Source organism: Daktulosphaira vitifoliae, unplaced genomic scaffold, assembly GCF_025091365.1.
Source record: "Daktulosphaira vitifoliae isolate Bord-2020 unplaced genomic scaffold, ASM2509136v1 Scaffold_5, whole genome shotgun sequence".
NCBI classification, from domain to species: Eukaryota; Metazoa; Arthropoda; class Insecta; order Hemiptera; family Phylloxeridae; genus Daktulosphaira; species Daktulosphaira vitifoliae.
Genome location: NW_026099576.1, coordinates 27,619,547 through 27,632,672, shown reverse-complemented (window position 1 = coordinate 27,632,672; position 13,126 = coordinate 27,619,547).

The following is a 13,126-nucleotide window of genomic DNA, read 5'->3' as shown; positions in this document are numbered from 1 at the left end:
GGTGCCTTTGATGTTGGAAATATGCTTACCTATGCGTCTGGTAGGCAATGATAAAAATTCTTAGAAAACGTTTTAGTTTAAGTTGGATTCATCCCCACCCATTACAGGTTAGTTTAATTCAAGATTCATTACCCCTTCCTATGTAGGAATTGTTGACAGACACCCCTGCGGCGTTAATATTAAGCAATTGAATTACATTATTACAATGTAATGTGTACGCTTATCAATGAACATAATCAGTTCTGTTATCAGTTCACATGAGGTTTACATTATCTTCTAGTAGATGACACCGTAGAAGGAGACAACCATATGGCTACCTCCCCTCACCACAGACATTAAGTTATAATGCGCATGCGCACTATTAACCGCCATTTTGATTGATCTTAACATCCCTACCTAAGTCATCTATTACCTCCACCATCGTGGTATCACGCCTCCTCCTTACCCCCACCATCATAGGACCAAACCTCCCTTACCCCCCACCCTCATAAATCCAGTCCTTCCTTACCACCACCATCGAGAGACCACGCCCACTATATGATCTTGACATTACCCCCACCATCGAGAAACCATGCCCACTATATGACCTTGACATTACCCCCACCATCGAGAGACCACGCCCACTGTGTGACACGCCCCTCCCCCCGACCACGCCCACCCAACGGTGGGTGGGTAGGTCAAGGGGGGGCGGGGGGCCTAGAATCCCCTAAATTACCCTACTCCAAGTATTTAATTATTTTGGCAGGACATTCTTTTTTACAAGATTACATCTAAATAAAAATATAAACATATTTTGTCATAAGAAATCGTACAACTTTTTTTAAAATTAAAAAAAAATTACCAACATATTTATTTCTCGCAACTATACTGGCACCCTCACCTGGCGAAAGCCTGAAATTTTACTCGAGTTCTGCCCAATCATGTCTTTGACCTTGAAGAGTGCGCGTTATAGAGAGTGAGGTTAGAAGAAAGCCAACGGTCGCAAGTATAATTCAAATAATACATGTGTCAGTTGTCGTTGCACCGTTCAACCACGTGCCTGTAGTATCTCCTTTGGTAAGCATATTTTTTCATATTTTATCACTACGTAGCTGAAAATTTGAAATTTGCAATACTAATTGTGTGTAGATGTCAGACAATATGTTTAAATTCAAGTAAAAGAAAGTGGGATGTTATTTTCGTAGGTTATGTCTGATTTTATCACTTCTCTGGCGTCACCATTATGGAAATTTTTATGCCAGGGGAAATACATACACCCCAGGGGAGTGACGAAGTTTCTTTTTTGTTGACGTTTTCTATTATAATGCTTGATTTTATTACTTTTAGGTGTCCGTTCATATTCAGATATCATGGCGAATGTGAAAAAAAGCAAACAAGAGAAGAGAGATTGGAAAAAAAGTGTCAAGCTGAAAGATTGCGCTACCAACATATGAAAAATGATCCTATTAAAAACGCGGAGCTCAAAGATAAAGGAAAGCAAAAATATTATAAAAAAAAAGAAAAAGGGACAGATTAAAAACATTAAGGACATGACTAAAAGAGAACAAAGAACTATTAGAAAAATATGGAGAGAGAAGACCAGAAAGCATAGAGATTGGTTGAAGCAACAATTTGCAATAAAATATCCGGCAACACCCCCCGCGTCAGATGATGAAGAAGCTCCTCGTCTACAAGACAATGCCATTGCTCTGGCTGTCAAAAGAAGATCAGAAATTCAACAAAAACGTAAGAATCCGCTTATTAAAAAACAAAAAATTGAAATAGCACGATTACCCCAAAAGATACGTCTACATCAAAAGAAGGTAAGGCGCATAGAAAAGCAGAAAATGACTCCAAATACAAAAGTTTACGGTAGAGAGAACGTTGAACGAGTAAAAAGAAAACTATTATTTAGTGAGATAGATCAGAGTGAGCTCAAAGAAAATACAGATTCAACAAACAACAATGATAATAAAACAAAGCTTTTCAAAAAAGTATTAACTGGGAAAAGAATGACACAAAAGACAAGAAAAGATAAAAGGAGCTAGCCGTTGAAGAAAATTATTACTGAGTTTTTTGAAGAAGATTGCAATAGTCGACTATGACTAGGTAAAAAGAATAGTATTACAAAAAATAAAATTAAGAAACAAAAGAGGTTGTTATTTGATGCAATAAAAATCTGCATAAAAAGTTTATTAAAACTCTAAATATAATGGTAAGTTACACATTGTTTTGCCGCCTAAGACCTTTTTGGGTTGTAACCCCTAACAACCACCAAAGAGAAACTTGTTTATGTATTACTCAAGCAATCATGAAGCTGATCTTGACTTCTTTAAAACAAGCTCAGGTTATAGATTTTTCAAACTATCAGGGAATGCTTAACTTTCTATGTTGCGGCAGATACAGTGAACAATGTCTTAAGTGAACTTAAGACATTATGTAATAAATTGTACATGAAAACTCTTAGTTGCTTTTGTGGTCACTTCCAATTAGGAAATATTACATATACTCAGAATAGTACTACCAAGTTGGATGTTGCTGCAGTATACACCGATTCTGAAGATGATGTACAAAATATAATGGTTCGGCAATCCACTAGTCTGAAAATGCAATAGATAATGAAACTAAAGCTATGACCGCCAAGAATGGTGATTACGAACTTGTGGCACATCAGATTGACGGTGAAAAATATAGATATGCGGGTGTATGTGTGTCCGATTTTGATGAAGAAGAAGGAGATCTCCAATGAAAATGGTACGTTTTTTAAAGTCGACGATAATGTCGTTTTCAATGTTAAATGGGAAGAAATCTTGACCATACTACCAATACCAAGTAAAATTATGAAGAATAAAAGAGTATTCTACAAGTTTAAAAAGCCAGTTGGTGTATTTGAAAAGTAGATTTATTATTTTTTTAGTATTTTAGAAAACAAGTTTATTTTTCTTCGTTGTTGTTTAGTTTTAAATTAGTTTTCAATAGGAAATAGATTGTTTGCGTTAGCTGTAACATGATAGCTTATAAGTTTATTTGTTGTGATAACCTTGAGACTGACAGGTTTTTCAAAAGTACTTTTACTTTATTTTTTAGAAGAGTTATTTCTTTTTGTTGCATTTAAAAATTTATTTAATACTGCCTTAAATATGGCAGTAAGTTTAAAAACTTTTCTTTATTTAGATCTATCAAACACCGTGATTTTTTGTACAGTCGAACTTGGTTATCTCGAACTTCTTTAACTCGAAATCGTCGATACCTCGAACTTTTACTCCGGTCCCTAGAATTTCCTATTTAAACAATGTAAAAAAATCTTGTTTAACTCGAATATTTTCGTGGATAACTCGAAATTTTGAGTTTTATTAATACATATGTTTTTGTATAAAATTTCCCTCATTTATCTATAAAGGTCATTACTCATTAGTCATTAATGTTATCGTTACCGATAAGTTGTTTATCTACGGTTTACGACGACGACGACTGGTTCATGACAACGCATGACTTTCGTGTTCAGTGCTCTGTGTTTGTCTCAACGTGATCGTTCGTAATGTCATCATCAAAACGCATGCTAAAAACGCTAACATACGAGGAAAAAGTGGCAGTGATACGGGAAGTTGAAAATGGATTTAAAACAAAGTCTTTGATAGCTAAAGAATTTGGTATTCCACCTAATACTTTGTCAACTTATCTTAAAAATAAAGAAACAATTTTAAATAAGTTGGCTACGTCCAGTGTAAAGGGCAGAAAAAGGGCTAGAGAACCGGAAAATCCTGATGTAGATGAGTGCATTTACAAATAGTTTAAACAGACACGTGACAAAAAAATACCCCTTAGTGGGCTGTTGATAAGAGCAAAAGCTGAAAAATTCGCCTTAAAATTAGGAAAAATTAATTTTAAGGTGAGCAATGGATGGCTCGATGGTTTCAAAGAAAGAAATGGCATTTGTTTTAAAACCGTAAGTGGTGAAAGTGGTGATGTAAATGTTCAAGAAGCTGATGATTGGAAAATAAAATTGTAACAAATGATAAAAAGCAAAAATCCCAAAGACATTTTCAATGCAGACGAAACAGGCTTATTTTACAGGTGTACCCCAGACAAAACACTAGCTTTTAAAGGTGAACGGTGCAGTGGTGGCAAACAAAGTAAAGAACGCGTAACACTGTTAGTCGGAGCTAACATGGACGGGTCAGAAAAATTGCCATTGTTGATGATAGGAAAATCATCAAATCCTAGGTGCTTTAAAAATGTAAAATCGAAACCAGTTAAATATCAAGCGAATAAAAAAGCTTGGATGACAGGCGAAATTTTTAAAAATTGGCTACTGAAAATTGATAAAATATTTTGTAAACAAAACAGAAAAGTGATGTTGTTTATTGACAATTGCACTGCGCATAACTACATGTACATTCCTACAATGGGTAATCTCGAAGTTTTGTTTTTTCCTCCCAATATGACATCTGTGGTTCAGCCAATGGACCAAGGAATTATTAAAAATTTCAAGCACCATTACCGTACTCTACTAGTACTGAACTTGCTACAGGATGGTGGTAAAATTGATATTTTACAAGCAAATCGAATGTCCAAAAATGCTTGGGAACAAGTAACATCAGAAACCATTGCAAACTGTTTCCGTAAAGCTGGTTTTTTAAGCGGAAATTCAGAAAATGTCGGCAATGAAGAAATTCAACAAACGATTACAATAAATGTATGGGACGATGTGAGGCAAGGTGTAAATATTAATTTTGATGACTACATCAACATGGATGACGACTTACAAGTAAGAAGTATGCGGACATTTATCAGATTCAGACATTATACAATTAACTGTAAGATGTACACAATCATCGGATGAAGAAGAGGAACAAGAATGTAACGAACCCCCCATTCCCACGAGTATACAAGCACGGATGCATATTAATGAATTAAGGCGATTTATCGAAAACAAAGGAGAGGTCAGTGATGAACTTTTCGAAGCTTTGAATAAAATAGAACGATTCACTACAAACGCTGCAATCAACAGCAAAACTCAAACAAAAATAAATACCTTTTTTAAATAATTTTTTAACCTCATTTTTGTTTATATGTACATACATTACCTACCTTTTTAAAATTACATATACATACATACTAATTTTTATTGCACATTTCATATTTTATTTATAATAAACACAGGAATTAATATACAGACATACAGTACTGTTTTAAAATTTTTTTTTGGATAACTCGAACTTTTACTCTGGTCCTTTCAACTTCGAGTTAACCAAGTACGACTGTATTAATATCAAGTATTATTTCAACTACAAATGAGACTGATAGATTTAATTTTTTGAAGCAAAATGTATGAAAGTACAATAATATTAAATATATGTCGACATTTTGAAACTGTTGAGAACGTTTACATTACATTCAATAAAAATGTTTAAGAAATACTATATTCATATATTTTTATATTAAAATACCATTATTAGCTAATAATCTGCCATGATATAACACTTCTCTGTCTAATTTGTCACTACTCTGCCCATAGTGTCACTTCCCTGGTAACACATTTTCCCCTGGTGCTCATTCAATTCAAATATCTCCTGGCCCTTATTGCTACGAACACAAAAATAATGATAGCTACTGAAATAATGAATATTCAATTAAACAAAGCGAATTTTTTTGGAGGACACCTAAAATTCAAATACCGTATATTGACCCAAATACTTTAACAACAAATCAACATTAATATGTTATCAGTATTTTTTATCAGCGTTCAATAAACATTTTAATTTATACATATACTATCATCATCTACACACTATAAAACGAGTATTAACCATGTTATACCATATTATAAAAATTTGTTACTTTAGAAACCATGTTCTAGATAAATACTATTAAAACCAGTTGGTTATCGATAAAGTAACATATAATTTTTTATTATGTTCATAGAAAAATTGAAGTAGACATTTGACAACAAAATTTTATTATGTTTGATAATATTTCTTACTTAATGTTTTTGAACATTCAGTTTACCTATGATGCTATAGTGCTGTATGTTGTATTTTTGTTATTTATATAAATTGTATTTATATTAAAGATTTATTTTTCTTTTTGCAATTTGTCAAATTACGATTGTCAAGACTTTTTTAATCACTTTATATTCTTTTAAATTGTTAAAATTTAATTTGATTAAAATGATCGTGAAAAGAAAAAATATATTTACCATTTTTAATTTTATAAGTAAAAAACAATCGGATGATCTTATACAACAGTAAAATTTTACATTGTAAAAGATATATTGTTTTTATATTAGAGCATTATTTGAATTAATATTATAATACTTCCAATGAACATACATTCGTTTATATTCAAACTAGGTTTCAAGTACTAGTGTAAATGTTGATGATGATAATATAAAAGTTACAGCATTAATGACGTCCAATTTTGATAATTGTGTCAAACTCATGAATGTATTACCTCAAAAAGTAATATTTTTTTTTAAATAAAAATTTAATGATAATTTGTAGTTTTTTATTGTTTATATTACAATTCTATTACTTCTGTCGTGTGCATAATATTATTTTAATACATACATTTTTGAACAACTTAATCTCACCTAGGTTGTATGCATGAATGATATTGCCAATTTTGTAGTAGAACGGCAACTAACTGCTTCAGAAATACATGCTTACTTGAAACTAGAATGGGTCTTTCCTGGCAACTATATTTTTCCAGAATATATAGAAGGAAAACAAAAAAGGAGATTTCAGCATAAATATTTATCGCAATTTTCATGGTTAGCATATGGTAAAAAAAATGAAGGTGCATATTGTAAATATTGCATAGTATTTGCTTTTTCTGGAGGTGGTGTTAGCCGACAGGTTATGTATATCCAATTTAGTTTTTTAAGTAATAAAAATGAATCTATAAAATATTTTATATATATTTTTTTAGAAATTAAGAATGTTAGTTAAAAAACCTATGAACAAATTTAAAGAGCCAATAAAAGACTTTCAAAATCATGAAAAAAATGATTACCACCTACTATCAGCCCAGAAAGCGAACAATTTCTTAATGAACTTTGAAAATCCTAATAAAATCATGCCAGTTGATGTCATTTTAAAGAAGCATGTAAGAGAAACTATTGATAACAATAAAAAAAGATTAGTGCCAATTGTAAAAACAATATTATTCTGTGAAAAACACAATCTTCTATTATGGGGACATCGTGAGGAGGGCAGTTTACTATCAGATGATGTTAGAAATGATTGTTTAATTGAAGAACAGGGAGTATTCCGAGGTCTTCTTTCTTTTAGAGTAGAATGTGGTAAAACTGATCTTTAGAAACATTTTGAAGAAGCGCCTAAAAACTGTAATATGATCAGTCCACAGATACAAAATGAGATCATTGAAGCTATTGGAATGGTGGTTCAAAAAAAAATTGTTGAGAGGGCCAAGCGTTCAAAGTATTTTTCAATTTTATGTGTTGAAACTACGGATAGAAATACAAAAGAACAGATGACTGTTTGTATACGGTATGTTGATGTAAAGAAATGTATTTTACGAGAGGACTTTTTGGGATTTATAGAAATTAAATCCACAACAGGAACAGCGATTAGATATGCAATTAAACTTAAGCTTGAAAGTATCGGTCTTAGTTTGGAAAACCTTAGAGGTCAAGGATATGACGACGGAGCAAATATGGCTGGTAAGAACAATGGCGTTTAAGCTTTAATTCTAAATGAACAGTCGTTAGCGTTTTATACGCATTGCTTTAGTCATTCCATAAATTTATGTATTTCAATAGCATGTGAAATGTCTTCCATAAGAATATGATGGGAGTTATTTTTGCTAACACATGTTTTTTTTCTATATCTGCAAAAAGATCAGAAGTACTTAAATCTATAATAGAAACGGACATTTCTAGTAACTCAGAATCCAGTAGGAATACAAAAACAAAATTAAAAAAGTTATGTGAAACGCACGCTTTGGGTTGAACGCCATGACGGCATCGTTACATTTAACTAGATGTAAACCTTGAAACTTCAAGTAAGGCAACACTATACTTAAATTCTATAACAAACAGTGATATTTTGGTATCCCTAGAAGTTACATCAGTTTGCTTTGCTTATACTGTTCAATTAAGTATTGCTTTACAAAGCAAACAACAAGGTCTATCAAAAGCGTTGGTTCATCTATCAAAAGATGTTTTGGTTATAAAAAGTGATCTACAAAATTTACGTGATAACGCAGATGATCAATTTAAACAAATGTTTAGTGATATTGTTGAATTGGGAAAAAGTGTTAATGCAGAAATACAAAAGCTTTGAATTTGTAAAGGGCAAACTTTTAGAGTAAATGTTACCTCTGAGAATTCAAATGTTAGGTCTTCATTCCCTTTTTTGATTTTATAATTACATGGATGTTATACCCCTTGAAGGACTTATTCCGGCCAACTTCATAATGTTATTGAATATATTCAAAAAAACGTTCCAGTATGTTGTAATAGGCCCTCTTCACAAAAACACTTTATTCTTCTGTTCTTCTCTTTCATCTCTCAACACAAACAAAGATTCTATCGCATTACACAATATTTTTCACAACAAACACTATAAACAATTAATGTTTTCTGTTCTTAATCACATCCAACACATAGTTCACATAATCAATAGTTCAATCAAACAATAGTTTGCGAAGTTCGAGTATTGTTTGTATGCTGGTGTGTTATAATAAGTGTTAGGGGTGTAATTGTAATTTTTGTTGTGAGGGTAATTGTAAGCATTACACCTGAAATTACTGTTTGAATTAAAATACGAAGTGTCCTGCTGGTTAAATGGTGTGTTGTATTTTCTTTGTGGTGTGTAATTATTATGAAATTGTCTATTTGTAAATGAGGTATTATTTTGACGATTACGAGCAGGTTGGCGCGAGTTTTGGTTTTTATAAAAATTGTTGTTGTTTGAGTTATTATTGTGATATTTGTTATTTGTGAGATTAATGTGTTCATTAATGTTTTGTAAATTTTGTTTTAATACTGTTATTTCGCTGTTAATTTGTTGTAATTGATCATTATCGTTAATTTTTGTTATTTTGTTAATTTTTTCACTTATAATAGATTGCTTAATTTCAGAAGGACTCTTAAATGTGTCACTTTTGATAATAAATTCTATCATTTCATATTTTTGTATGTTCTTTTTTTAGTTCATCCAAATTATGATTTTCAAGAATACCTATGTATCTAGCAATGTTGGGTTTTAATCCTTTCATAACATTTCTTACAATCTCTCCTCTTCGCTCATATTATAATCAATTCTCTTACATAATGCTACTATTTCATTTTTAATGACTACTGTTTGCTCGTTTTCCATTTGTCTTCTTCTTTCTAATAATATACGTAACATGTCACTTTGTGCAATTGGTTCGAATTCCTCTCTCAATCTTTTTACTAATTCACTCCAAGCTAATTTTTTTGATTCTATATTGTCATAAAATGTCAAGGCGGGTCCTTGTAAGAAGGCTACTAGGTATTTGGGTATGTTCTGTTCTGACCAATTGTTAATTGACGCCGCTCTATTGAAGGATTTTAGAAGTGTCCACTCGCTCATTTATACCGCCCGAAAATGTGTTGGGGTTAAAATACGATGTTATTTTGTTGTCCATTGTTAATTTATTGACTATTGATTTTTGCGTGTTAAGTATTTGGTTAAAATTTAGTTATTTTTCTCTATCATTCGTCAATACGTACATAAGTAATTTAGTCCTTAATTCAGATACCTTACCCGTTGATGTAAGATTTCTTTTCTCCAACTCTGTTTCTAATTCCGCTTTTTTTAGTCTGTTATTATTATTGTTGTTATTATTTACCCTATTAACCCCATGGGGTAGTTGGGGGCGTGGTCTACCTAGCGTATAACAACTGATGAGCTGTGATTGGTTGATAAGCCACACCCTCTGTGAGGGGGTTAAACAGAATGTTGACCATTGATTAATTGATACAATGAAATGAAGTCCTTTGAGTGGTGGTTTTATATAAAAATACATTGTTATAGTATACTATATTGTGCATGGGGAATGTCTTAAAGAGATGTATAGTGTTCATATTGTATGTATGTATTAATATTTGTAAGTAACATAACAGCACAAATCTTCCCAATGACAGGCCAATGTCACGGATAAATTTGACAACTAACTCGTATTAGGGTGAGATTATTTGTGTAATCGTTTTTATTAATATTGTTTCGTGTCGATGTTCGTGTCTAAACATGTCGATATAGTAATTGTGATTTAATGAATATAACTAATAATTGTGTGGAGTGTCATAAAAAATCATAAATACTAATGTAGCAAAAGCAGCTGTCCATTACGCTCACTGTTTCTAAAGGATGCGCCAATGAATGGTGGGAGAGCGTGAAGGTTGCACTTGTCAATAAAAATCCTATTATTGTTATTATTAAAAGGGGACAATTATGTTGTGATTTTGTGGTAGGATTTATTGGTTTGTTCATCTATGTTTAACTACCAATAAAATTTAAAAAAATAATTGTATATCCAATGACAGTCAGCATTAAATGTTGTATTAGTTTAACCTTCATAAATAGTAAACTAATGAATATTTCGATAAATCATATTCATAATAGTATTGGATAAAATTTGTGCTATAAGGGTTGAATATTTGGTTTATTATCGTTGGGGGTGAGTTTATGATTTTTTAACCAATGAAATCTGGTGTTGATAATATTATATCAATTCCCTCCCTCAATAAAAATAATATTTAAGTAATTTGCAGTAATATTATTTTAGTTTAAACGCAGTTTTTGTACGTCTCGTATAAAAGTCAAGTTTTACAACAAATAAGTTTCAAACATTTTATCCAATTTTTTTTTTGAATTCAATAGAAATAAGTAGGTAAAACTAATTTTTCTCATTTTTTTTTTTTGTATTGCTTGAATCTTATATTTTAATTTAACGATAAGTATAGTTAATATTTAAACTAATGATTTGTTTTTTTTTTTCTAGAAAAAATGTCTGTATTGAATAAAATTAAATCACTCTCTCACAATGAATATGTATCAATGGCTTCACTGACACTAAATAAAGAGTATCGGGTAACTAATTTGAGATCTGTGTAAACCAAGTACGGTCGAAAATTAATAGCGAGATTAGAAAACGATAAACAGCTTTGTTTGCCTAAAATAATTTCACTCATAGACTCTGAAATAGATGAATACAATGAATCTATGGAAAACTTATTTATAATTTATTACGAAAAACGTATTAATGCATTCAATTTTTCATTTCAATAATAACAATTTAAATATTCTTAAAATTTATTTTTATTTTTATTCATAGTTTAAAATAAACTTTTATGTATAAAAACAATGTTCACGTGTTTAAAATATAATAAAATCATAGATATTTATTTTATTTTTGTGTTGTTACTTATTTTTAAGTAAATATTACAAACTATACATTATAAGATAATAATCAGTAATGTAATATAATAATGTATACAGGGTGATTTTTTTATCATAACCCACTCAATTACTTACAGATTAATAATAATTAAAAAAATTTGTTTTATTACTATCTTTAGTTACACATTATTCTTGAATTATTAACTATGTAATACTTTTTAAGTTCATCCCTTATGTCTGGTAAGGGTGTCAACTTTGTTTTTTTAAATGGTAACACATATTTTTAATTTAATAAAATGTTTGAGTTCTTAATTCAATCGTAAATGGCATTTGAATTTTTAATGAAACTTAATTTGTTTATTAGATATAAACATTTAAAGTTTCAAATTTTTGAGTTAATATATAGGTATAATACACAAGGGATTACAAATACAGGTAGCTAATTGGTTTTTTATGACATCGATATTAGCAGGTACACAGCATTGTTATTATCAATGATAGTAAGGTACATTGTTGTGAGTTTATAAATACTTAACTGACAATACAAAAAGTATATCTATTGATAATAAACAATCCGTGACTGTGATAACAATATCATAAAAAACCAATTAGCTAACTGTATTTGTTTATGTATAATGAAAATTTTTCCAAATTTGTTTGCAATTTTCTGGAAAGATTTGAGATAATTTTTGTAATCTACTATTAACTTTTTCTTTTGGAACAATACATAGCTTTGCTTTAGGTAAGGCAATAGGAATTCCATTTTTTTCATATTTTTCTTACATAGAAAATCTAATTCTTCATATTCTGTATCAGTGTGTTTGGTTTTGAATTGTAATATACATTTTTCTCTTTCAACTTTAATACATACAATATCTTTCAATAAAGTACGATTTTTTTTTTTTGTAAGTTTTGGGCTGACTTAAAATCTTTCCAATCATAAAAAGAAATATGGTCTATAACTTTAATATCAACTTTGCTTTTATTTGAACTTTGGAGAGCTTCTTCAAAATCATTAAAATCAAGATTTTTTTTTTTGTTTTTTTTTTTTAATTACAATTCAATCTGATGATGAAAACTATCAGCGCTCATATATATATGGCCTGGTTCGAAGTAGTAAATAATAATTGTATTTGTAGATACTTCACATGAATTAACAATATAAATGAGAAATGTTAATAGACACCAATTTTTATTTTGACTGGCACAGTTGTCTAGCCCAATTTGAACTGTTGGAACATCTCTATGTTTTTTTTAAAAATATATAGAACGCACTGATGATATCTTCTTTATTGCGACCAGTTGTCCCTTCATGCCAAATACAAGCAAGAGGTTTAATATGATTATTAGTACCAACAGGTACAAAACCCTGATGGTATGCTATGATGCGTCTAGTAAATATCACTTTTTTAAACATTTCAGCCCATGGAAGCATAATTACTTTTTGTAAATCTGCAGAAACCGAGACACAATTAACATTATATTGTTGAGTTGAATGTTTTTTGTAAAGATTTCTAGCATCTATATATTTTGTCTCATTTATTTTCCATGTCATACAAATTTCACAATCTTCTTGAATTGAATCTTTATATGGTCATGTTACTTAAATTGTTCACATTGTTCACACTCCTCATGTCCCAAATTAGTAAATGAAATTTTTTTTTCTTTTAATTTACATCTGTAAAATTCATATGATATATTCTGGTTTGGGTATTTTTCAATAAAGTCTTGATGTATCATTACTATGCTGATATCAC